Source organism: Schistocerca gregaria, chromosome 4 (genome assembly GCF_023897955.1).
Source record: "Schistocerca gregaria isolate iqSchGreg1 chromosome 4, iqSchGreg1.2, whole genome shotgun sequence".
Lineage (NCBI taxonomy): Eukaryota > Metazoa > Arthropoda > Insecta > Orthoptera > Acrididae > Schistocerca > Schistocerca gregaria.
The window spans coordinates 423,948,004-423,954,285 of NC_064923.1; the positions used below are offsets into that span (position 1 = coordinate 423,948,004).

General features: G+C 43.2%; 1 non-coding gene across 1 annotated transcript; it reads right to left on the reverse strand.

The window, feature by feature from the left end:
* Positions 1–5,918: 5,918 nt before the first annotated feature.
* Trnat-ugu (transfer RNA threonine (anticodon UGU)) lies at positions 5,919–5,992 on the reverse strand. Its single transcript has one exon. It is a non-coding gene; the product is annotated as a tRNA-Thr (tRNA).
* Between the last annotated feature and the right edge of the window lie 290 nt (positions 5,993–6,282).

The window sequence follows — 6,282 nt, forward strand, 5'->3', positions numbered from 1 at the left end:
CTTTCTGATTATAATTTTGAATCTGTTTCAAAAACAAAAAGAGGCTTTTGGGAAAAAAATTTCCTTTTGTTGAAAGAAATTTAATTTGTATTCATCAGTTACCCACTGGCAACTACTTCCACGCTCACATAGTGCGATTAAATGTGTTACTGTCATGATGAATCGCTAGTAAATAAATTAAATTCTTAAGAAAAGGCTCTGAAGGTAAATTCACGGTTCATAGGTAATTCAGCAGTATACATGAATACTGTTAGGTGAATGTCCTGAAAACTGAGTTAGTAGCAAAGAAGTAATAAAGTGACAATTGTACTGCTTGATATACTTTTTTCCATTCATGATTTCGTGGGGTTATGAGTGAGAGAGAGTTTCATAATGGTCTGAAATTATGTGCACAGTTGTTTGTAGTCACTAGGTGGTCTCATTCTCAAGTACTGGATAGCGATAAATGCAACAAATAGTGTGGAAGTATGGATCAAACGCCCTGAAGATTGTATAAGCGTTTTATTCATTACTTTGAATCGTATCATAGAGCACATATAAACCAAGAAAAGTATTTTCAGAAATATTATGAATTTCAAAAGTCAAATAGTAAATACACAACACAACACAATTAAAGGATCATTTTACAGTCTTCCAACGCCAATTGTCTGTCTGGTGTTATTTCGGAGGTTTACTCTGTAAAAGTACATCTTTAAAATTCTCAGTAACTGTTGGCGGCTGTCACCGACGGTACTACTGAACCGGGACATTTTGGGGTTCTATTCAGCTCGTGTCGCTGTCGCACCCCTCCGTGATCACGACAACGGTGGGCTTGAAGCAGAAGGGCTGAAGAAGCATAAGCACCCTCTATACGCGAGAGCAAAAATTACGCTCACTGTGCACTCCAAAGGGGTGCTATCACGTTCGGTGGCGATGCAGCGGCACACCGCCCTTACATACCTGTAGGTCTGGGGGTGTCAGCAGCGTCAAAGGATGTCAAGAGCGTCGTCCCCGACGCCCATCACACTGAGGTCTCTCTGGGACTGCGAAATGTGCGATAATCAACGATCCAAGGAAAGGGGTGGTTTCATTGACTCCCTTTATGGCACCCTCTGAAGCCTCTATGTGACGATTCTGAGCTGTGGTGTGTCTTAAAACTTTCCTCAGCCACTCACAAGGAAACCGCGCCAAAGAAGGGGCGAAATGTGAATACCATTGGGTGTGACGATCTTCCCATCGTGTGATAAGTCTACGGCGACGTTGAGCAGAATTGTGGTGAAATTTGGTGCCAATGTGTTATCAGTAACCCACCTTAACGCCACATGAACTTTTGAGGTCTTGTCTTTTTTTCACATGTGTCGACACTTCGCTGTTTGGAGCGTCGCCGAACCCGAGGCTTACGTCGCAGGGAGCGAAGCTTATGGGCCATTAATGAGCAAGGCTGTAGGCACCTCTGAGCCAAATTTCAAACTTGGCCTATAATGGAAGGCAATTGCGGGCTTTCTAAAAGTGATCCTTTAGTTCTGTGGCGCTGAGTAGCTTTTTCAAAGAGTAAATATTTTCCCTAATTCGCATATTAGTCTTCAACTCAATAATCATCATGTACCAAACACTTTCTAAATTACGCTATGTTCACTCTATCTCGTTAACAGATTCCATCGATATCAGTTCAGCGGACTAGTAATAATGATTTTAAATATCATGCATCACATGACAGACTTTCACGCGTCTCAGTGTTTATGACGCCATATATTCTGAACTATTGCTATACGATGACATAATTGTACATGTACATTCAGTCGTATATGTGGACAGTATCTACAAATTGTGTCGCGATTACAGTTAGTAGTAGAGAAGTAATAAATCGAAACGTCATGCCTCATGCGAAAATGAACAGTGAAAATGTATTAGTTATAAACCTTGTTCCTTTACCATTACATATATATATATATATATATATATATATATATATATATATATATATGTGTGTGTGTGTGTGTGTGTGTTGGGGGGAGGGGGAGGTCAGCGAGAAAAAGTTTCTTAAGTTTTGAAATTAAGTACAAAGTTTCAAAGTTTGTTGCAGGTCACTAAGTGCTCCTGTTCCGAAATACGGGATGATTTAAATCTGAGTATTCGTGTATCGTGCCCCACATTTCTTTCTACCTCCAACTCTATCCGTACGACACGTAGGTTGGAAATTGGTAAATTTGTGGCAAGTTCCTATGGGACCAAACTGCTAAGGTCATCGGTCCCTATGCTTACATACTACTTAATCTAACGCAAACTAACTCATGCTAACAACACCCCAGACACCCATTCCTGAGGGAGGACTCGAACCTTCGACGGTGGTAGCCGCGCGAGCTGTGGCTAGGGGCCCTAAGACCGCACGGCTACTCCGCGCGGCAGGCGTAGGTTGTTATTACCCCCAAATCGATTCTTTATAGACAGTGGTACATGTACCAAGTTTAGTTGAAATCGATCCAGAGGAGATGTGGAACATACGTACATAAATTTTATAAGTAGCATGAATATCTTTTTTCCGTGATCCGATTTCGATGGAAACAACCTTTACTGGGCCCCTAGCTACGTGAAGTTATCAGTGAAAACCGCATAAAACTCCGTCTTGTGGTGTGTTTGTTTGCATGGCCATCTTCCGCAACAAGCGCAGACATACTTGTTTCATCACTAAGCAAGGAAAGGCGGTTATTATTTACGAAACACATATTTCCATCTAGTAGTTTTGTAGATAAGCGCGTTGAACGATAGACAGACACAACGGTTTTACGGATTGATTATTGGTAAAGATTTGTTTTCGAGGCGATAATAAAAGCATCAGATGAGAGAAGGAAACGGAAATACGTTATGCACGACGTTTAAACAAAATTCATTGGTTTAAAATACTCTACATAACCGGCAAGGCACACCAACAATATTCAGCGGAGCTCGAGCACGTTTTCTCACAGCGGGACGCCGGAGACACGTCTCGCGTGATAAAAGTTACCGGAAAACCTTCTAAAGCGGCCTTTGCAACGCGTTAAGCACGCAATGAAGTGACACAAGACACTTTTTGCGCCCTCGTTGCGAACACAGGCGCGTATTACTGGCATCAAAGTAATCTCCGAGAGGGTTCTTGTCGGGCTACATGGTCTCTGTACGAGCGATAAAAGGCAGCATGCTGCCGTGAAAGGGTAGTTTAACGGCCAGTGTGCAGCAGGATTACGTCACAAAAAGGGAGCGAGTGAGTCAGCAGCGTAGCTAGTGGCAGGTGCACCAAAACAGCTCCGCCTGTTTTTGCCGCACTTAACTCACACCAGCCGTTATTCCACTGCCCTGCGTGCCTCCCACGTGTGCACGAAGTGTCACTCCTGTCACGTTAACACTGTCTCAACGAGTGCCTAGAGACACGCACTTCTAATTACGGTAATGGTCAACACATTTGGGCGTTGGTGTATTGTAAGTGGGGATTTGTAACACTACCACGTGTGTCACATGTTCTTTACACACGTAAAGATAATTTATTTTTTGTTCGTTCCATTGTTGTTGTTGTGGTCTTTAGTCCTGAGACTGGTCTGATGCAGCTCTCCATGCTAATCTATCCTGTGCAACCTCCTTCATCTCCCAGTACCTACTGCAACCAACATCCTTCTGAATCTGCTTAGTGTATTCATCTCTTGGTCTCCCTCAACGATTTTTACCCTCCACGCTGCCCGCCAATACTAAATTGGTGATCCCTTGATGCCTCAAAACATGTCCTACCAATCAATCCCTTCTTCTAGTCCAGTTGTGCCGCAAACTTCTCTTCTCCGCTATCGTATTCAATACCTCCTCATTAGTTATGTGATCTACCCACCTAATCTTCAGCATTCTTCTGTAGCACCACATTTCGAAAGCTTCTATTCTCTTCTTGTGCAAACTATTTATCGTCCATGTTTCACTTCCATACATGGCTACACTCCACACAAATACTTTCAGAAGCGACTTCCTGACACTTAACATCGAGTGTAGATTTAACAAATTTCTCTTCTTCAGGAGCGCTTTCCTTGCCATTGCCAGTCTACATTTTATATCCTCTCTACTTCGACCATCATCGGTTATTTTGCTCCCCAAGTAGCAAATTTCCTTTACTACTTTAATTGTCTCATTTCCTAATATAATTCCCTTAGCGTCACCCGACTTAATTCGACTACATTCCATTATCCTCGTTTTGCTTTTGTTGATGTTCATATTATATCCTCCTTTCGAGACACTATCCATTCCATTCAACTGCTGTTCTGAGTCCTTTGCTGTCTCTGACAGAATTACAATGTCATCGGCGAACCTTAAAGTTTTTATTTCTTCTCCATGGATTTTAATACCTACTCCAAATTTTTCTTTGGTTTTTGATTCACTGCTTGCTCAATATAGAGGTTGAATAACATCGGGGATAGGCTACAACCCTGTCTCACGTCCTTCCCAACCACTGCTTCTCTTTCATGTCCCTCGACTCTTACAACTGCAATCTGGTTTCTGTACAAATTGTAAATAGACCTTCGCTCCCTGTATTTTACCCCTGCCACCTTCAGAATTTGAAAGAGAGTATTCCAGTTAACATTATCAAATGCTTTCTCTAAGTATACAAATGCTAGAAACGTTGGTTTGCCTTTTCTTAACCTACCTTCTAAGATAAGTCGTAGAGTCAGTATTGCCTCACGTGTTCCAATATTTCTACCGAATCCAAACTGATCTTCCCTGAGGTCGGCTTCTACCAGATTTTCCATTCGGCTGTTTAAGAATTCGCTTTAGTATTTTGCATCCGTGACTTATTAACCCGATAGTCCGGTAATTTTCACATCTGTCAGCACCTGCTTTCTTTGCGATTATTATATTCTTCTTGAAGTCTGAGGGTATTTCGCCTGTCTCATACATCTTGCTCACCAGATGGTAGAGTTTTGTCAGGACTGGCTGTCCCGAGGCTGTCAGTAGCTTTAATGGATAAAATAATTTTATAAAAGTGTACTTAGTCTTAATTATTGGAAATTAATTGTGTTCAATTCAACAATGTGTAGTAAACATCATCACAATTTTAGTCCTCGATGCGGAAGGTTTTTAGGCCATATTAGTAATACATAAACAGGAATCCTAAGAGGCAAGCGACTACAGGTGGCTGCATATGTGGTTCCGCTGGAAGATGACATGTCGCCACGGAAACTCCTAGCTGTCATCCCCACAGGTGGGAGATCTCTGGGATCGCTAAGGAAACGATGATGGAGGAATGGCCTCTACGAAGATCTGCAACACTCGGCGATAGATATGGTAGGTAGCAGCGATGGAGAGAGGATGATGGAGAAGGGAACTTGTAGCACTGCTCGGTCGTCCGTAGCCAGCGGCTAGTGGCTAGCGTTGGTGCCTCTGCATCACGAGGTCCCAGGTTCGATTCCCGGCCAGGTTGGATATTTTATCTGCCAGGGGACTAGGTGTTCGTGTTGTCCTTATCATTTCATCATCATCATCATCATCATCATCATCATCATCATCATTCGTGACCGTGGCTCTATTGGGCTGTGGAAAAAATTGTATTTTGTAGAAATTGGGACTTCGCACGGCCACTGATGACCGCGCAGTTGAGCGCTCCACAAACCAAACATCATCATCATCGGGTGGTCTCTTGGTACCGACCGTGTAAAAGTAGGTACAGTAATTAGTGGAATAACGTTAGGGAAGGAAAGTCAGAGAGGAAGTCCCTCTGTATTGGGTATGCGTATAGCCGCCAAAGTAAATGAAGGAGATCAGGAGTGAGTGCACCAGACCGGACGCAGTGAGTCAGATCTTATATGAGGTGGGCCAAACCTCACTAACCACCGTAGCCCATTGAAGACATAGGTAGTCTGGAAATACAATGAAAGCCAGACCATTAGCTGCTTACAGGCGTTGATAAAGTCAACGGGGCAGTTGAAAGTGTGTGCCCCGACCGTGACTCGAACCCGGGATCTCCTGCTTACATGGCAGACGCTCTTTCCGACTGAGCCATCGAGGACAAATATGATAGTGCGACTGCAGGGACTTATCTCTGGCATGCTCCCTGTGAGACCCAAATTTCCATCTTACTGTCCACACACTTCATTCGTAGTGCCCCTGCCCATTATACTCACTACTTGCGGCAGTCGGTCTACCGAATCCCGTAAGGGTTTGAGCAATGTGAGTGCATCCGCACTGAAGATCATTGGCCAGTAAGCCTTAGCCATATGAAGGTAGTATCTGTTCTTTCGGACACGCCCTAAAGAACAGATACCATCTCCATATTCATCTATTCACATATTAAGGTAG